The sequence below is a fragment of the Astatotilapia calliptera genome, chromosome 3 (genome assembly GCF_964374335.1).
Source record: "Astatotilapia calliptera chromosome 3, fAstCal68.1, whole genome shotgun sequence".
Classification (NCBI taxonomy): Eukaryota; Metazoa; Chordata; class Actinopteri; order Cichliformes; family Cichlidae; genus Astatotilapia; species Astatotilapia calliptera.
The window spans coordinates 68,444,259-68,465,561 of NC_137424.1; the positions used below are offsets into that span (position 1 = coordinate 68,444,259).

At 43.4% G+C, this 21,303-nt stretch overlaps 2 long non-coding RNA genes across 2 annotated transcripts in view; both read left to right on the forward strand.

The window, feature by feature from the left end:
- LOC145425702 (uncharacterized) overlaps positions 1–21,275 on the forward strand; it is a 260,683-nt gene extending 239,408 nt beyond the window's left edge. The window contains exons 2-3 of the long non-coding RNA XR_013906434.1: positions 20,922–21,027; positions 21,105–21,275. This is a non-coding gene — a long non-coding RNA (uncharacterized LOC145425702). The remainder of the gene's footprint in view (positions 1–20,921; positions 21,028–21,104) is intronic.
- On the forward strand, positions 1,030–13,802 carry LOC145425696 (uncharacterized). The gene is made up of 2 exons (XR_013906427.1): positions 1,030–2,001; positions 11,883–13,802. It is a non-coding gene; the product is annotated as an uncharacterized LOC145425696 (long non-coding RNA).
- Positions 21,276–21,303: the final 28 nt, after the last annotated feature.

Genomic DNA, 21,303 nt, shown 5'->3' on the forward strand with positions numbered 1-21,303 from the left:
ACTAGAAGGTTTGATTCTATTACCCCGATCCTTGCTGCCCATCAAATATTGGATTGATTTTAAGATTTTATTGCTTACATTCAAATTTTGTAAATAATATTGCTATTTAACTGAACTTCTCAGCATGTCTACTCCTAGGAGAGCACTTTGATAATCAAGTCAAATCCTCTTGCTGCAACCTAGGTCCTGGCTGAAACCCAGAGGTGATCATTGTCAGGGTTATATTTTTGGGTTGTCATTTATACTTAGAAACACATAATACCATGGTTCGGGGGTTGGGAAGCTCATCTTGTAACTGGAAGGTTGCCGGTTCGATGCCCTGCTCTGTCTGTCTTGGTTGTTGTGTCCTTGGGCAAGACATTTCACCTACCACCCACTGGTGGTGGCCAGAGGAGCCGATAGCGCGTTATGGCGGCCTGGCTTCTGTCAGTCTGCCCCAGGGCAGCTGTTGCTACAAATGTAGCTGCCTCCACCAGTGTGTGAATGTGAGAGTGAATGAATAGTGGAATTGTAAAGCGCTTTAAGGGTCTCAAAAAGCTGTGATGTTTTTCTGGTCTGAAAGAGGAAACAAAACAAATGAGAGACGTTAAAACTACTAAAAGTCTGCCTTCACATCACAGTGTGAAAGACAGAGTGCAAACAATACAGCTTCATGTTAGATTTCATGTTTGATTTCACAAAATAGCTATCAGTTTTTTGCAAACAAACTTTTAAACAATTATTTACAGTTTTTTTCTGCTTGAAATTCAAATAGATCCTCTGCAATAAATATGTTCTTATGTCCAATAATGTGTCAATGAATTGATGTCAGCTGAAATTTTGCTTCCATCCATCCCACTCAGCTGTTCTCTATTCGTCAGTCTTATTAATCATTTGTTTACAGTTAGTGCAGAGTCCTCCTGTTAGTGGGACACATCTTTACATAGTCTATTTGTATATTCTGTTATTTCAATGTCGTTCGACACGATATTACAGAATTGGAGAATTAAAGTTTTATCTGAGATTCTGCAGAGGAGCTGAAGTTAAAATTAGATAAATGCATATAATTCAACAGCTCTGATATCGCATGCACAACTGGATATGGTTTGAAATTTTATAAATAAATACATTTACACATGAATAACTACCCCACAAAAATGACAGTTTGTGTCTTAACTTAAATTTACGAATCACGTGACGTGACAACGCGCATCCGGAACCCTCTGACGACAAGTTCTCCTCCGCCGTGGTTGTTTGACCCGAGCTTCAGCACATTATCGGTATAAAGACGGTAATATAACTCAGAAAGTCCATCTGTGGTGGCCGGACGACGTTGAAGGAGCACCTGGAGATAAACTAGGTTTAACTTTGGATTTGGACCTTTTTGTTTCGTCGCGGTTGTTTCTGGACGTCGATGAGCGCGGTGGGAAGTTTCCTCCGTCTCCGGATTATTCGACGATAAAATGTTTCTTTTCGTCTTTAATCGGTCACAAAGGAGCTGTGTGTGTTTGTCAAAGCAGCTACAAGCTGTTTGGAGTGAACATGGAGCGGAGACAGAGAGGAATAAGGCGCTTGTGTTTGAGGCCTGGATACGACTACAGGAAATCTGCAAACATGGTGACTGTACAGTGCCAGCGAGTCTCTGCGGGTGGACGTGCTGTCTGCACTGCGGGTAGCTGACCAGATCTAACCGACATCATATTAACGGTGTTAAATCCATCACAACGATTTCTTTTAGAGGGTCTACAACACTCTGGAGGAAATCTTTAAACCACCGAGCTCGCCGTGGATCGTCAGCCGGACCAGCAGCAACTTACACGGCGAAGAGAGCTGAGGCAGAAGCGGACATGTCGATCTGCTGCGCGGCCAGGCTAAACCTCCAGCTCCCGGTGTTTTCTCCACAAACACCACATCCATCACAATAACGTGAAAGGATTGGATCTCCTGATCGGACAATTCCATCAAGACATGCAACGTGAACATTTAAAGAGAAAAGTGGTGAAGACGGGAAACATGACTCTGGTAAGGTTGTTTCTGTGTGTGTAGATCTACCACGGACACCATGAGCCCGGTGTTCTGGGACTCCATCCTACCCGTTGTTTCTGCGCATGCGCACAACACGCATTTAAGTGGCGAACCGTCCTACCTTTGTGAATGTGACCTACAAGCATACTTTAACAGCTAAAATTAAGTGGCAGATCTTCCTACCTTTGTTAATAAGATCTAGAAACATACTTTGACCGGTAAAATGAAGTGCCAAACCGTCCTGGCTTTATGAATATGAGCTACAAGCATACTGTGATGGGCAAACATAAGTGGCAAACCGTAGTTAAATTTGTGGTGGAATTACTCTGTGACAGCAGAAATGTGCATAAACTACTTACGGTAGGACGTTTTAGCAACGGAGGATGGTTTGTCAGAACACCGGTCGTAATGATGTTAAAGCCCCACAGACCGAAGCAGGAGTTTCCATCTACCCCGCAAACTAAGTGTGCTAATCATCACTGCTCCATCCTGTCAGGTTTTTAATCTCTTAGATTTGTTTTACGTATTTACACTAACAGTAAAGACAGTTTATTTGAGCAAGGTGACACGATTACTGATAAATACACACGGCTGCTGACTTTATAAAAACTTATTCTAACAGTTCAATCTTACCTGCTTTCGTGAATAAGAGAAGAAAGGCAAAGATGATCCCGCAGATCAAGACAAATTGTCCTGCATCCATAGCGCTGCTCTGTGACACCAGATTAGAGACTGTCCACAGTCGCTGCTGTGTTAGTTTTTTTTCTTAAATGTGTCCTTTCTTGACCCGCCCACCTGCTGCTCTCTACACCAATGACAAGTCAGTAGAGTCCGGAGTCACATTCCTGACTTCAAACATATCCGACAACTATTCAGTCCGGAAATGTTTTCTAAAAGTAGACCATCTCAGATGAAAAATAAAATCAGATCATCTTTAAGAAGTTTTTACTTATATGTATTTTCGGTTATTGGTCACTGTGGAGCTTTTATACACTACACTCATGTTTTCTGGTCCTCTGTGTTTGTGTAGCATCTTTTAAGTAACAGGGTTTAATTCAAGTGTTTTAAGAAAATAAAATGGCACTACAGTGTGATATAGCTTTAAAATAATTCCTTACCACCTCTATTTTTTTTGTACCCATAGAAAACCACACACTCCAAGGACAGAGCATTTACTTAGTGTCAGTGACAGAAATGTACAATAGCTTAAATGAGTGAGGCTGACGATGAAGGAAACATCTGTGTCTGCTCTGTAAGTAGAATCTCTGTTTTATTTTTAAATCCTGCTTCACAGTGCAGGCCTCAGGGTATTTACCTTTGCCTTAACACTTATATTCAGAATAAGCAGGAGCGCGACGCTGGATAGGAACTCGCTAAGTCAGCCCAGGATTTCCAAGCACGTTCACATAGCAGATGGCATGTTGGCAGCATCTAACCAATCGACCCAGTACTGTGTCGGTGGAGACACACTTTAATGTAGTGTAAAAATATTGTAATATATGTTTGCACTGATTGTCGATCACGCTTCAACTGAGTCGTCCTCGGTCAGAAGGAATGGTACTCCACAGTGATGTAGTTCAAATAACTTTACTAAAGAGGTGGCAGATGACATCAACAGGATGTACAGCGTTGGTAGGGAGGCATTACAGTATTCACATGCAGGTAACGGGGGTGTGAGTGTGTATATGGGTATGTGTGTGTGGTCATCTGTAAACAGAAAGAACAAACATTTGTATTAACCACTATGGATAGCAGTGTACCCCTTATACAGTACTGTGGGTTTCCAGCGTAATGTTATACAATCTGCCATAACCTCATGGCCACTAGATGGCACCCTAAGACCATAAATGAATTTCTGGCTTGTATATACATTGGCAAACCAGACCTCTGCAGATTGCAACGATTCAGAGAATAAACATAGTAAATAGTTACATCCACCTACAACCACAATGCTTGACAGTAAGTCGTATATGGAATGAAATATGGGCTGAACACAAGGCTGCCTGTAGTAGGCCAAACAAAACGCATCTTAGCGATAGCAATGGGACTAGCCTCTTAGCGATAGCAAATTACACAGATAAAGTCAACAAGCCTCACTCTCATCTTACAATACTCACATGGTAAGCACGCACGCAGTATTAACTCACACCGAATGCACGTTAATACGTTACTCCTCCGACACACCTCTCATCTGTGCAGCGCTGCGCTGAACACGTTCCCAACCGGAAGTACAGATACCGAGGTGCATCATGGGTAACGTAGTATAAAACAGCTACAGTGAACAAGCGGACTTTTAACAGCCGCCCCTGTATTTGTAGGCAAATACACTCCCGCTAGAGTCCTTCTATTTTGAAACAGTGTCATTGGAGTCCTCAGGAACTTTGGGAAGTTCCACCAACTTAGTTACCGGGCGAACATAGGTACTGTCTTTAACCTTGACCTTGGCAGCTCGAACAACGCCATCAATCCCTGGGAAAACTTTGGCAATGGTACCCACAGGCCAAAGGCCTCTAGGCAAGTTACAGTCCACAATCATAACAGCTTGTCCCACAGCCATGTTGTCAGTGGACCTCCTCCATTTCTGTCGGAGTTGCAGTCCTGGGAGGTAGTTCTGTATGAACCGCTTCCAGAAGTGGTCGCTGATGACCTGACTGTGCCTCCATCTTCTGTTAGAAAGAGTGCCTGAGGGGCCGTAAGCTGCCTGGGGTAGTGCCGAATCATGCCGCCCCATCAAGAGAAGATTTGGTGTGATGGGATCTGGGTCAGCTATGTCAGCCGATGCATAGCCAAGCGGCTTTGAGTTCAAAATGCCCTCAACCTCTATGAGAGCAGTGAGTAGGACTTCTTCCACCACAACTTGGTCCTTCAGGACCACTTGCAGAGCTGACTTCACTGCTCTGATTTCCCTTTCCCATGCTCCTCCGAAATGAGGAGAGTGTGGGGGATTGAAGCAGAAGTTGATAGTCTGCTTGGCCAGTTGCTGCTTGAGGTCCGGCTCCATGTTTTCAAACGCCGTTTGGAGTTCTCTGTGCCCACCTCTGAAATTGGTCCCTCGATCAGACCACATCTCGTATGGCTTTCCTCGGCGTGCAATAAATCTGCGTAATGACATAAGGAAGGAATCGGTGTCAAGACTAGGGAGGAGATCAAGGTGCACGCATCTGGTTGTAAGACACTTGTAGATGATTCCCCAGCGTTTCTCTCTTCTACGACCTATCTTTATCGTGTATGGCCCAAAACAGTCTACGCCCGTTGACCAGAACGGCGGCTTATAGAGTCTCAGCCGCGATGAAGGTAAGTCAGCCATTTTGGGTGTAGAAGGTGAGGCGCGCCATCTCCTACAGTCCACACACTGGTGCTGATGCTTCTTAATGGCTTGACGTCCTCTGAGAATCCAATAGGTGCGCCGTATTTCCGCAAACAGCCTCTCTGCACCTGGATGAAGGAGCTGGTCATCATAAGTTTTTATGATGAGCTTGGTCAGGGGATGTTCAGCTGCTAATACAATGGGATGAATACTGTCTGGATCTAAGTCGGCAGCTCGACGGAGGCGGCCTCCGACTCTGATGAGACCGGTAAGACTGTCATATTCAGGGGACAGCACGCTAAGACGGCTGTCTGAGCGGACTGGGTGCCCGATCTGGAGGGCTCGGGCCTCCTCTGAGAAGCTGTCAGTCTGTGCCGAGCGAAGCAGTATGGTTTTGGTTTCTAGTTGCTCCGCTGCTGTAATAGGAGCGTCAGCCGCCCCGTGTTGGGTCTGGTAGGTAGCAGCAATCAGCTCATCTAGCGTGGCATACTGTGTGGGATCTGGTAAAGTCGGGGATGCAGAAACGTGCCCACAGAATGCAGTCTTCCTGAGCTCTGCCTCACTGCATGCCGGGAACTCTGTTGGCAACTTAGGCCAAGTGTCAGCAGTTTGTGACAGAAAGGGTGGACCATGTGACCAACGATTGCGGACAGTTAGGTCAGCGAGATGTTTCCCTCTGGTGATGTCATCAGCAGGATTGAGGTCAGAGGTCACATACCGCCACTGTTCAGGAGATGTCAGCTCCTGTATTTCACAGATTCTAGTCCCCACAAATACCTTATAGCGACAGGAACTAGACTGGATCCACTGCAGCACCGTTGTAGAGTCTGTCCACAGGTAGATCGATTTCAGGAGGATGGTGAGCTCTGTCTGGAGTAATTTGGCCAATTGGGCCCCTGTGAGCGCTGCGCAAAGCTCCAGCCGGGGTATTGACACCTGTTTACGTGGGGCCACTCTGGAGCGAGCCATCAGGAATGATGTGGCGATGGGCAGTTGTTGATCGATTACTCGGAGATAAGCCACAGCCCCATACGCCTTTTCTGATGCGTCACAGAATATGTGAGCCTCGTATGTCACATTGCTGGAGTTGTGAGAAGGAGTGTAGCAGCGGGGAATGGTGACATGCTGAAGGTGTGACAGTTCACCTTCCCACTCAAGCCAGGACTGAAGTAGATTCCCTTCGATGGGCTCATCCCATCCTCTCTCTGTGCTCCACAGGGCCTGTACAATCAGCTTGGCCCTTGTAGTGTAGGGACAAATATAACCTAGGGGGTCATACTGGGTAGCTAGTACCTTGTACACGTTGCGCAGCGTGACCGTGGAGTAGGTTATAGGGCGGTGCTTATATCCCAGGACATCTGTCGGGCAGTGCCAGCTGAGTCCTAATGTTGACTCTTGTGGGTCGAGACTTTTGAAGTTCAGCCAAAGCTCGCAGCTCTCTGATCTAGCTGAAGCGGGCAGGTGAGCAACTACTTCGGGCACGTTGCTCGCCCACTGACGTATCTCGAATCCTCCTTGAATGAGTAAATCTCTCATTCGGTCGATGAGCTGCTTTGCCTCTTCTGGGTTGGATAGGGACTGTAAACAGTTATCCACATAGAAGGCTGTGTGGACAGAGTCACAGATGTCCTTGTGGGTGTCTTCGTGCTCCCTTGCATATCTCTGTAGGGCGTAAATAGCACAACAGGGGCTACATGTCGTTCCGAAGGGCAAAACTCTCCACTCATATACGTCTGGGGGCCGGTCAGTTTCACAATCCCTCCACAGAAACCGTAGTAGAGGACAGTCCTCTGGGAGCAGCCGAATCTGGTGAAACATGGCTTTGATATCTCCACTCACGGCTACAGGGTGTTGGCGGAAGCGGAGTAATACCCCCAGCAGAGTGGGCCCCAAGGGAGGTCCTGGTAAGAGGTAGTGGTTCAGGACGGCCCCCTGAAACTCAAACGAACAGTTGAAGACCACCCTAGCCTTATCATTGTGATGTACCATGTGGTGGGGTACATACCATGACTCGGAAGAGCTATGTGTCTCATCTGGGCTCAGCTTAACAACATAACCAGAATCTACTAACCTGTGGATCTCCTGGCTGTATGTGAGGGTCAGATCAGGATTCTTGGCCAGCTTACGTTCGGTGGATCTGAGGAGGCCTTTTACTGCTTCAGGAGAGACACACATCCGTGGAAAGTCCCTTCTTCTCAGCAGCGGAGTGGCGTATCTCTCGACACCGTCTACTGGGACTCTGATAGTCTTTGTCTCCAACATAGCTACCGCCTCTCTGTCCTCCTTTGACCGTGTGACCTCCTTCTCTGTCCTGTAGGGGGGAGCATCTAGTTGCCACAAACGCTTCACATCTTGATGCACGGCCTCTGCAGGAGAAAGGCACATGTTCAGGCACTGCAGGTCCCCCTCAGATGTAGGCATACTACTGGCCGGCCCCTGGATGGCCCATCCGAGCTTGGTGCAGATAGCTACTGGCCCTTTGGACGACCCCCGAAGGACGGGGCGGACAGGGGTGATGAGATGAGCGTTATCTGAGCCAATCAGCACCAAAGGTTGGATCTGGTTAAATCCCTCAATCTGGACTTTCTGTAAGTGAAGATACTTCTTCTTTAGCTGTTCAACTGGACATGACTGAGTAGCTAGGCTCAGTTGTTGGGCTGTGAAAGCATGTGTTACTTTGTACCTCACTTTGGGCTTAGCCCTTGGTGACACCTGAAATGAGACAAAGCCTCCCTTCATCTGGATTACATCTCGACGGATAGTTCTCAGTGAGAGTGTTGCTTCCTCCTGTTCCAAACCTAGAGATTTAACTGCCGCTGGAAGCACAACAGTCTTCTCTGAGCCGTCATCGAGCACAGCAAATGTATTCAGTGATTTGCCCCCATAATGTAGTTGGATTGGTACTACCTTAAGCATAACACGACCTGAGTGACTTGAATAGTCTAGGTAGACCATACTAGTACTCACAGTTAGTATGTTAGGGTCCCGCTTCTTGGCCTCAACCAGGTCATGGAGCACCAACAAATGCTGGTCACCACAGGTGCTGCACGGCTTCTTCAGAGTACACTGCTCTGGAGAATGTTTACGGCCACAGCGCCAGCATTTGGCCTTCTCGGTAATCCAGGTAGCCATAGCTTTGAGGTCTAGCCTTTTGAATCCATCACAGCCATTCAGATAATGCTCTGTCCCTTCGCAGTATGGACAATAAGGTTTGAACTTCTGTTTCTTCTTAGGTTGGATTGTCGGATCTGGAGCTGTAGATTCTCCCTCCTGGTTTAGCTTGGCTTGGGCTAGATTTGGGCCGTAGTAGATGGAGGCAGATCTGTTGTGTGGCTTGAGCCCTGCTGAGGCTTTGAGTAGGTTCTTCTCTGGACGTGGCTTGTCCGGGGGCATTTGAGAGGCTTGTCTGGATAGCTGAAGGACTTGGGATTTCCGTTCGAGCCATTCTGAGAAGTCGTACATATTGTATATTCGGCTGCTGCCACTGCGGATGATCCCCCGGGTGATACAGTACTCGATGAAGTTGTCCCTGTAGTTCAGAGGGAGCTTGGTAAGCAGTCTGTCCACATGTGAACCACAATGAAGCTCGCTGGCTGCTACTTCATCCATGGTACTGAGAAGCCCGACCAGGCTGGACACCGACAGGGAGAGGTCCTCAATAGCTTGAGAGTCTCCGGCTCGAAGGACCACTTGTAATGTATGTTTGCACTGATTGCCGATCACGCTTCAACTGAGTCGTCCTCGGTCAGAAGGAATGGTACTCCACAGTGATGTAGTTCAAATAACTTTACTAAAGAGGTGGCAGATGACATCAACAGGATGTACAGCGTTGGTAGGGAGGCATTACAGTATTCACATGCAGGTAACGGGGGTGTGAGTGTGTATATGGGTATGTGTGTGTGGTCATCTGTAAACAGAAAGAACAAACATTTGTATTAACCACTATGGATAGCAGTGTACCCCTTATACAGTACTGTGGGTTTCCAGCGTAATGTTATACAATCTGCCATAACCTCATGGCCACTAGATGGCACCCTAAGACCATAAATGAATTTCTGGCTTGTATATACATTGGCAAACCAGACCTCTGCAGATTGCAACGATTCAGAGAATAAACATAGTAAATAGTTACATCCACCTACAACCACAATGCTTGACAGTAAGTCGTATATGGAATGAAATATGGGCTGAACACAAGGCTGCCTGTAGTAGGCCAAACAAAACGCATCTTAGCGATAGCAATGGGACTAGCCTCTTAGCGATAGCAACGGGACTAGCCTCTTAGCGATAGCAAATTACACAGATAAAGTCAACAAGCCTCACTCTCATCTTACAATACTCACATGGTAAGCACGCACGCAGTATTAACTCACACCGAATGCACGTTAATACGTTACTCCTCCGACACACCTCTCATCTGTGCAGCGCTGCGCTGAACACGTTCCCAACCGGAAGTACAGATACCGAGGTGCATCATGGGTAACGTAGTATAAAACAGCTACAGTGAACAAGCGGACTTTTAACAAATATGCTTTAAGCACTTTGGTCAGTAAAATTGTTTGGTGCCAACAGGAAAAAAACAAAAAAACAAATCAAGGAATAAAGTTGCATTTCAGGGGGAAGTAAACTGTTCCACAGTGTTGGTGCTGGGGTTTGGAAAGATCCCTCTTTGTTTTCAAACGACCCGTGGAATAGTCAGGAGACCACTATCAGTGGATCTAAGGAAGAAGCTCAATGAGTGTGGGGGCCTCTCCTCATAAGGACATAAAAGTAAGAGTCAGGATCTTAAACTGATATCTGTACCCAACTGGAAGCCAGTGCAAGAACTAACATGGAAGTGATGTCAGTGAAGTTATGACTGTGGTTTAACAGCTGTGCTGCAACATTTTGGAGCGCTTATAATAATCAAATTGGGAGAAGATGAAGTGATGAAAAAGTATCTCCAGTTCACCGTTGGCGACAATAGTCCTGAGTTTGGCAATATTTCTCAAGTGGAAAAAGCAGGAGTGGGTCACAGATGCTTTCTCTGGTATCAGATGCATTGATCAGTGTTTATTTACAGCTGCCAGAGGAGTGTAGGGCGTGGCACCAACATGAACGCACCTCTCCTGATCCTGCTTTACAGGCCAAAACCAGTCTCTGCTTTTCCAGGGCAACCCAGACTGTCAGTGGCAAATCATGTAAACCATTTACGCTGATTTACTGACACTGGAATAACTTTACTGTTATGGCACAACATTCATTTGACAAATGGACTGTACTGTAAATGTCCAAGTCAGCAAAGCATAAGGTTTAGTTTAAGCTTTTCTTTAATGATCAACAATTTGTTTCCCCCTCCCACACTTTCAAATTATTTACCCATCCATATGGAGGATACATGTCTGCACTTTGAAGCTTTCCTCCTGGCAGCAGTGTAAACTGAGCGATTCTCTACAAGAAACATGTTGATGTCACCAAACTGCAGCTCTGGGATTCTGCCAGGGAAGAATGTAGATAAGTTCCCAAAATTCAAATTTTCTCTTCATATCTTAATTGTTCCTCCATGGATAGATGATCTGAGAAGTCTTGGCTCAAGATGGGGGTGAAAAATAAAAACTCACTTTCATCAAAGAAAATCTCTCATCTTTGAATCAAAAACACTTCTAAACTAAAACCCAAAACAAATCAGATGTGTTATTTGAACAAGAGCAGCTTAAAAACAGAAGAAAACCCTGTAACCATGTCACTTACTCAACATCACAGTGTAACACAATGACTCTTGGAACCTACTATTTTTAGCCCCTGCTCCTCACTGCACTCTTAGCATGTGCCACTCCCACAACATTTGTATAAACGTCCACAGTATCCCAATGCTGGGCTGAGGTCTGAGGGACCCTCCATTCCAGGTCTTGGAAGGTTAAGCTCAGTTTCACACAATAACTGGGTCCATATTGAATAAATAAAATCTGACAATAAATACAGTAAATCAATCTCTGAAAGTTAGAATTTGTTATTTATTATGCACAAACAAAGTTCAAAGCATTACAGCAGTTGTGGAAAAAGTACACACATACTAAGAGTGAAAGGAAGGAAAACTCCCAGCAGCTGCCTCCTCCTCTTTTGTCCTGTAAACTGAAGATGGAGGGCTTTCTTTTTATTTTGCAATTTGTTGAATGATTTTATTTTTCATGCTGTGGTTAAAATGTATCAAACTGCAGATGCTGTGTATCAAGTAAAGCACAAGCAGAAAATGTGTCCAAAGTTCCAGATGTTCATGATCCAAACAGTCTGTTAAAGTGAGTAATGAAACGTTTAAACTGATGTGAACACTAAATGAAGATTTAACTGGAGTTTGCTGCACATGTGTGAGCAGCACATTTGGATCTTTGCTGTGATGAATTTAAGTTGGAGAAAAGCTTCAGGAAATCAGGAATTCCTGAGATTTTATGCACCTGAAAGATTTTAGAGAACTTTACTTTGAGATGAGCCTGTCCTTAAACACAAATACCTGTATATTACTGTAACTGTGATATATGTTGACAATGTCGTGGTGCTTTGTTTCAGACCATCTCTTTCTTTGCTTTTTCTTCAGAGGGAGGATCAGTCTTATGTTTTTTAGAGATCACAACAGCAGCTGCAACAGCGAACATGAGTAACAAAACAGAAGCCACCAGTCCATCATATCTTCTGACTCCATCTCCATCATCTCTGGCTCCTCGTGGTCGAGCTGCAGGAGAGAAACAGGTGTGAGGTGTCAGCTGATCACATCACTCAGACCAGCTGCTTTCTACAAAGTCTCATCAACAACATCTTTAGAAACAAACATCAACAACCAGGAAGCAGCTTCACCTCTGATCACACACACACACTCAACTCTACTCACTCACCTGGAGGATCAACACTCAGGGTGATGATGCTGATGGATTTCCAAGAGCGTGTTTCTCCCATGAAGACACGACACTCGTATGTTCCATTGTCATTAATCGTCACATCCTTCAGAATCAGAGACACGTCTCCATCCTTAATCTGTCTGTCCTGCAGATCCACCCGGTTCTTAAAAGATGGATGCTGATCATCTGGCACAAAGACTTCATCTCGGTACAAAAGGACATATTCGCCATACAGATCAGCTCGGCTCCATTTTACACATATATTGATGTTTAGAGCTCGACATGTCAGAGTGACATCCTGTCCAGACTCAGCTGTGATGTTTTTCTGGGCTGAAAGAGGAAACAACAGAGAGAGTAAAGTTTAAACCGTTCACTTGTATAGCAGCCAATCAGTGAAGAGCAGAGACCACTGTCCTCTGATGATGGTGGGTGGACCTCAAACCTGACTGACTGCTAGAAGTCAAAAAGGGGAAACAACACATAGCATAGAGTTGAAAGGGGTCCAGCACTTCAAGCTCAATGGTCACCAGACAGTTTGCTGACACACACCAGGGGCGTCTCTACAGGGGTAGCCTTGTGCCACGCTAAAAATAATCTCTTGCCACCCCAGTTTTGCATATGACAGTGCTGTGTATTAAAATAATCCATCGATAACACTTTGAGACCAGCTACAACAAAAATTGCTTAAACATTGTAAAACTGAATAGACGGGATTGTTTTGGGAGTGATGGCAGCAAAAGAGAAATTGATAGCGAGTTTTGAGATGTGACAGATTTGTGAAGTTTAGCATGTTTGGAGTGTTAGTGTGTAGCTGGTATGTAGTATAGTCTTTTGTTTTGTGTGTCAGTGAATGTAAAAGTCGCTGTTAAAAGCCACCAAAGATTGCAATGTAAACACTGCACAAGTTTAATATAAATTTACCATTTATATTTGCTTTTCAAGTTATGAATATAGTTCACTAAACATGTCTGTGGGTTTTTTTTACAGTAAAAAAAAATATACTACTAAGATTTTATGTGTGATTTGAGATCAGTTGTGTTAATACAGAATGTCAGTGAAAAAATAACTGTAAATTCAGACACCTGAGTTTGAGCTGAAGAGGATATCGAAAAAGGTTTTAAAAATTAAAGGTGAAATCTAAAGTAATCAATTATATTTTGGAGCCCAGAGGATTAAACCCAACAAATCATGAAAAATTAGGTTTAAAATTTTGGTGACAAGTTTGTCCATGACAGCACAGATTTTTTTAAATTTTGTGTAAATGAAACTTAAGTTAGACTTGTGTTTGTTAATGAACCACCTTATCGTGTGTAGCTTTCTGGATTTTATGCTTAAAAAAATATAATATATAGACGATGTGGGCTGAAGATATAAAGTTAGACTATATTTATATGAATATATTTTAAAAAAGCATTGATTTTGCCGCCCCATTTGATTTCCATATCACCCTAAGAAAATTTCTTAAGACACGCACACACACAGACACACACACCAGTGTATCACTCAAAGTAATGTATCTCCACTTTCTGTAAAACTGCATTTCATTTTAGTTTGTGTCATTTGTGAAATTTTGTTTTCAGCTACACAGATGCAGGTTAATAAACATATTTCAGACCCTGTAATCAATAACTTTGAGGGTTTTTATCAGAAGATAAGACACCTGGAGAAGAGAACAGGCGCAACACCGGCAGCTAGAGTAAATGTAGGTTTCCCATTATCAGAACTGTGGTAAGGATGAATTAGGAATAATAAATCTTTACAGCTTGTGCGCTACAACAACACTATTTTTGATGCAGGTGTGTCAAACATGTTGAACTCACACCGCTTCAAAGTGAAGCAACAGGACACTGCGATGCCTGCTGGAAGCAGCAGAACTGATGAGTGTTTATCTGACACCGCTTTAAAGTGAATGACAGCACCAACTGCTCCCTCTGCAGGTGAGGATGAGTAATGCAGCTATAAACAGTTTGGGGTTTTTTTTTTAACTGCAGACTCTTCTCTTCCCAACTTAATTATACAAACTGTAAACGTGTGTGAGTACATCTAAAAAATAACATCCACTTTCTCACATGACAGAAGAGGTTTGCTGACAGGAGACCTGCGTCCTCTCTGTGAGCAGCCCAAACTAAAGCAGCTCTAACATTTAACAGCATCACTGAGAGGAAGAAATGAATCGATAGGATTTTTAAATAAAACTCACCTGCACAGGTAAACCCTACGAGGGAGACAGACAGTAACGTCCAGCAGAGCGACTGAAATGTTACAGCAAACATGTTTCATGAAGCACACTGTAAGCGGACGAGTTTATGTAGGAGATTGGAAGGGGGAGGAGGTAGAGTTTCTTTTACAGAGAACAGGTAAGAGGTTGGAGTCATCATATTTACGGTGTTAAATCCATCACGATTTCTTTTAGAGAGTCTACAACACTTTGGATGAAGTCTTTAAGCCGCCGAGCTCGCCGTGGATCGTCAGCCGGACCAGCAGCTTCTTAAACGGCGAAGAGAGCTGAGGCAGAAGCGGACATGCCGATCTTCTGTGCGGCCAGGCGAAACCTCCAGCTCCCGGTGTTTTCCTGACAAACACCACATCCATCACGATGACATCATAGGATGGGATCGCTGATCGGACTGCAGCTCATAACTTTCCTGGAGGCTGAATATCTGTATCCTCTTGGGGTGCTGCAAATGAAAACAAACAGCATCTATTTGACAGCATTTATGGAAGCTATTGTGTTAATATATTGGACGACTGTAATGGAAGTTTAAATACTTTTTCTGACACTAAAGTTAAAGAGGAAAAACTCTTCTCTGTTGAAACCACTTCCTGGCTGACACTGAAACACTGACGTGTCTCCATCTTGTGTTGACTCCACCATAATAACTTTTCTTGTAGTTCTTTAGGTTTTCTGTTAGCAGCATAAAGAGATCACATTCTCTCAGTGTTCAGCAGAACCAATAAAATGAAAATAAAGTGCAAAGACAGAAGGTGTAAAGAAATTTTCTTTACAAAAATACAAAGTAAATATGATCCCAAATTTGACTTTGAATCATTTCACTTATTTCCTTTTTAAAACGACATTAAAAAGATTTAGTAAATCACAAAGAAATCTGAATTAATTTTTTATGCCGTTTTTTTGTGAGTTATTGTTTCCATCCTCCACACAAAAGTGCTTAGCAGGTTTTTTGAATATGTGGCCAGACAGAGACAGATCTCATTTTTTTAGTGATTAGTAGTTAAATATATGTGGCTTTAACTGTGAGATTTACAGAATTCCTTTAAACTCTGAAAACTGTGACAAATGATCACAAGTCATTATCTTGTTATTATGTTATGTTGGATGACCTTTACAGTATATGATGGTTGGTTTTTGTTTGTTTTCTTTCACCACAATCCTCTCAAATTCAAACTCTAAGCTTAATTCCTTGAGTCAGACCAAGCAGAAGCCATGTTTGTACAGTCTTTGGCTTTTCTGCTACTGTAGAGAAATTAAACTAGTGTTTGAAAGACAGGTTCAGGAAATCATTGCAATGCTGTGTGCTCCTGTGTTCTGTGTCTTGTTCTAGATCCCTATTTTTGTACCCCTGGCTCCAGCACTGCCTTGTTTTGCTTCTTTATATTTCAAACGACTCCAACATTGTTTTGAGTTCATTTTTGTCTTGTGAGTCCAGCATCTTCATCCCTGTCCTGCCTGCCACACAAATGTTTAAATGAAATATAGACGTGCCGCTCAACAATATATAGTAAAAAAAAACCCAACAACAACTTGAAAATAAATAGTGTGGAGAATGTTTGAATCCAGAATGTGGCAGAGCCAAAGCAGAAAGCTGTAAAACAAAGAAATACTTGAATATAGTATAAAATATGACAAATTTCAGATGACTTGAGTAAATGTACTACTTTACATTGTTTCACTAGTGATATTAGCAGATTGCCAAAACTCTAATCCAACACACTCTGTGTAGGACACGAAAGCGAAAACTGTTTCATCTTTTCTCCACTCATCAGTGCACAACTCAGAAAAAACCCATGATATCCACAGTCTGGTGGATTTATTTTTACTGCTGTCACATTTAAATCAACCTGAGTGTCATTTCTCTTTAGTTCTGATCTCACTGCTGAGCTGCACAACAAACCAAGGTCAGTAACCTTCTTCTGTCACAGTTTAAACCTGACATGAACTAAACCTCACTAAGTGTCCTTTTTTAAGCTTTGTTGTAGCATGACATGATAATCATACATCAATTGATCACTGCATCCTGCTGAATATTTAACCCTCATAAGTATAAATGAAGTATAGTCAAATAATTTATTTTATGCACATAATATTCCATAAGTCTTCTTCACAGCTCGTCTGACTGTGAGTCCCAGCAGCTCTCAGTTCTTTAACTTTAAAAAGAGACATGCTAGCTGCTCACCCTGTTTACAGCCCTCGTGCTAAGCTAAGCTAATCAAACCACATTATCACTCAAGCTCAGGGCCCAGTCCCAGTTAACACTTTCCCAGTCTGAACTGGGACTGTGTGTGATGCAGAGAGGTGGAGATTGGAGGTCTTAATTGAACTACGAAGCTTGTAATCATGTTTCCTGTTGTTTGAACTGTGTGTTTGTGTTCAGACTTTAAATCAGAGCCAGACGTTGCCTACTCTTCACTGAAGTAGTCCACCAGTCCAACCACTGTCCAGTTGCTGTTCGCTAACTGGTCCAGACCAGAGTGTGTTTACTTGTTTAAAAAAATGTGTTTTATGTCTTCTATCACTGAGCTAGACTTCTATGACTCAAAGGTAACATTCTGTTTTCAGCTGGACTCTTTAAAGTGTTCATATTGCAGGAAAAATCGGTGACAGATATTTAAATAAGTTCATATGATTTATTTGTTTAGTAATTTTGGAGCAATTTTTATTTTGTTTATATTTTCTTGATTTCTGCAGTCTTAATAAACATTTGTCTCACTTGGGTTTCTCATTTGGTTCTGTGGTTTTCAAAAAGTCTCAAATGAAAAACTTGATATGTTACAGTTTGTGTGTGGCTAACCTTCAGTGACACTCTTCTGTGCAAAAAACGATGAACATTGAACCACAGGTGCAGACTAAAAACAGCAGGGGCATCATTCAGTGGCTGTACGATGCGCAGGAAAGCTTCAGTACAGGATATGTGTGTGTTTGAAACTGAAGAGTCTGATCTATTTATCTCTCATAGTCACCTAAAAACCTGTGAGCAGAAGCTGATATTATTAAATACATTCACATTTTTATTGTACAAATGAAAAAAAAATCTTTGGTAACATTTATTGTTTCTCCTGCATATTAAATATCTCAGTGAAGCTTGAAATTGCCTTGAATGAACCTGTCTGTTACCATCTTCTAATAATCCTGAGTCTTACATCAGTGAAGCTGCTTTATAAATGTAAATATAAAAATTTAACATCTACTAGTTAGCCATTGAAATGATTTGTATTAAGGTTAGTTTTCATGTAACTCATAAACCAAACAAGAATTTTAGAAACTAGAAGATGTTACAAATCAGTTTTTTTATGGGATTTTCATTAGAGTATGTCAAACACATGAAAATCTTATAACGGGATAGATGGGAGCCTAACCACATATCAGGTTTTCCAACTGGTCACACCTACAGATCATCTGCAAGCGTCAGTCCATGGAAATTCCCGCCTGACCTCATCTGTCCATCACCACTGCAAACAAGAAGGGGCTCAGAACAGATCCTTGATGTAATCCCATTCCCACCATAGATTTGTCACTCCAATCACTGACCTCTCCACTGCTATGCTGTGTTCATGCATGCCCTGCACCACCCTCACATACTTCTCTGGCACTCCTGATTTCCTCATGCAGTATCACAGTTTTCTCTCTTGGAATCATCTTGGTGTCATCCTAGACAGTTCGCTTTCCTTTAAATCTCACATCCATTCTATCTACACAACATTAACAGATTACGTTCTTCTCTTTCCACCCAGTCTACGTCCATTCTTGTCCATAGTCTCGTTACCTCCTGTATTGACTATTGTAATTCTCTCTTGCATGGTCTCCCCCAAAAATCCCTCCATAAACTTCAACTGGTTCAAAACTGCTGCTCGCATTATTACCAGAACTCCGTCCCACCAGCACATCATCCCTGTTCTTCAGGAAATTCACTGGCTCCTTCTGAAATTCCGGATAGTGTACAAACTTCTTCTGCTCACCTCCAAGGCCATTCATAACCTCGCTCCTACTTATCTCCTCTGCCCACTCACTTCGATCTTCTATCCAGCTTGCTGTGCCTTCCTTCCACCTCACCACCATGGGAAGCAGAGCTTTTAGCTGCTCTGCTCCCAGGCTGTGGAACTCTCTACTCCCAAATATAAGAAACATTGATTCCCTCCCCCGTTTAAATCCCTATTCAAAACCCATCTATTCAAATCTGCATATTCACTGTGAACCTATTGTTTGTTTATTTTATCTTGTGCTTTTGTTTTCTTATTTTTCTTCAATGTCATTTTTCTTTTGTGTTTTATTCTATTGTTAAGTGCCCTTGGGTGTTTTGAAAGGAGCTTTCAAATAAAATGTATTATTATACTTTTTCTTGATCCACTATAAGGAATTTTATCCTAGCGTTCCAGTGAGTGGGGTAAAGGAAGGAAGCTGGCAGGTGAGTCAAAGAAGATTGGATGACATGGAAAGTGTTGTTCCTCATTTTTTTCAGAGCTTGAGAGAGACATCATTGCATTGAATCTTTATTTTGACTATATTAAAATAGTACAACAACATGGAAAAATGAGACATAAACAAACAAACAAAAGGAAAACAAAGCAATAATAATTATAAATAACTTGCATGTTCAAAAAGGAGTAGGAAGAAGCATGAACTTATTTAATCCCACTCTCTTTCCCCTATTTAGTAACTAATAGGCTACACTTTTTTGCTGTTTATTCCCTGTCCATCAGAAATTCTTCATTACATCACATGCTACATATATATATATATATATATATATATATATATATATATATATATATATATCCATAGGTCCCTCATCCTATTCATGTAGCCCCTTCCGCCGGGGTTACTTGTGTAGTAGCATTCCAACAACGCCCTGTTTTCGTCTCTTGCCCACCGATGCCTTCCAGTTCCAGTAGCCCACTTTTCGTCAGGGTGCCAGAAGGCAACATTGCAGACATAGAGGACAGTTACAAGTACTTGGGGATCCCGCAGGCGAATGGGAACCATGAAGAGGCCGCTAGAAAAGCTGCAACCACCAAGTACCTGCAGAGGGTCAGGCAAGTCCTGAGGAGTCAGCTGAATGGTAAGAACAAGATCCGGGCCATCAACACGTACGCCCTACCCGTGATCAGGTACCCTGCTGGGGTAATAGGCTGGCCAAAGGAGGAGATAGAAGCCACTGACATAAAGACAAGAAAGCTCCTTACCATGCATGGAGGGTTTCACCCCAAGTCCAGCACCCTGAGGCTGTACGCTAAGCGGAAGGAAGGGGGCCGGGGACTGGTGAGTGTCAGCACCACAGTCCAGGATGAGACAACGAACATCCAAGAATACATTGGGAAGATGGCCCCAACTGACCGAGTGCTCAGTGAATACCTCAGGCAGCAGAAACCCAAGAAAGAGGAGGGAGACGAGGAACCATCATGGAAGGACAGGCCCCTGCACGGTATGTACCACCGGCAGATAGAGGAGGTGGCTGATATCCAGAAATCCTACCAGTGGCTGGACAAAGCTGGACTGAAAGACAGCACAGAGGCACTAATCATGGCAGCACAAGAACAAGCTCTGAGCACAAGATCCATAGAGGCTGGGGTCTATCACACCAGGCAAGACCCCAGGTGCAGGCTGTGTAAAGATGCCCCAGAGACAATCCAGCACATAACAGCAGGGTGCAAGATGCTAGCAGGCAAGGCATACATGGAACGCCATAACCAAGTGGCCGGCATAGTGTACAGGAACATCTGTGCCGAGTATAACCTGGAAGTCCCGAGGTCAAAATGGGAGATGCCCCCAAGGGTGGTGGAGAATGACCGAGCTAAGATCCTGTGGGACTTCCAGATACAGACGGACAAAATGGTGGTGGCTAACCAACCGGACATAGTGGTGGTAGACAAACAGAAGAAGACGGCCGTAGTGATCGATGTAGCGGTTCCGAATGACAGCAATATCAGGAAGAAGGAACACGAGAAGCTGGAGAAATACCAAGGGCTCAGAGAAGAGCTCGAGAGGATGTGGAGGGTGAAGGTAACGGTGGTCCCCGTGGTAATCGGAGCACTAGGTGCGGTGACTCCCAAGCTAGGCGAGTGGCTCCAGCAGATCCCGGGAATAACATTGGAGATCTCTGTCCAGAAGAGCGCAGTCCTGGGAACAGCTAAGATACTGCGCAGGACCCTCAAGCTCCCAGGCCTCTGGTAGAGGACCCGAGCTTGAAGGATAAACCGCCCGCAGGGGCGTGCTGGGTGTGTATATATATATATATATATATATATATATATATATATATATATATATATATATATATATATATATACATACATATACATATATAAAGGCTTGCTTCATTTATGGGAGGAGCTGAAAATGATGACGTCCGAAGCCTCGCTGCCCGGCTGTACCACGTGACTGGTTCATGAAGTGGTTCGAACTTTGCCGCGAGATATGACAGCGATATAAACCCCTCAGACTTCATTCAAAATGTGGGTGTTTGATGGAGAGTTGCGGTTAGTGAGAGTTTGGAGACAGTTTGGAGGTTTATGAGAGTGAGGAGAGAAAGTCAGGAGAGAATGGAGCCAGCTAAGAAGAGGAGGATGTCCTCCCCTGTGTGGGAACATTTTGATCTTATTCCTCCCAACAAGGTATGTAAATTTCTACATTTTCATAATACTGATGGTGCAATACAATTTATGTTAAGCTGTCTTGACTTTTGTACAAGGTGAAGTGTTTGCTATGTGCCAGGGAGCTGGGATATAACAACAACACCTCATCCATGCTTAGGCACTACAGAGCTTTGCATGAGAATAAGGGGAACACCGATTGTGGAGCAAGACCAGGTGAGCCATCAAATGTCATGATAATATAGCATGCAGTAATGTTACTAAATGATATAACAATATTATACAACTGTTATAAGT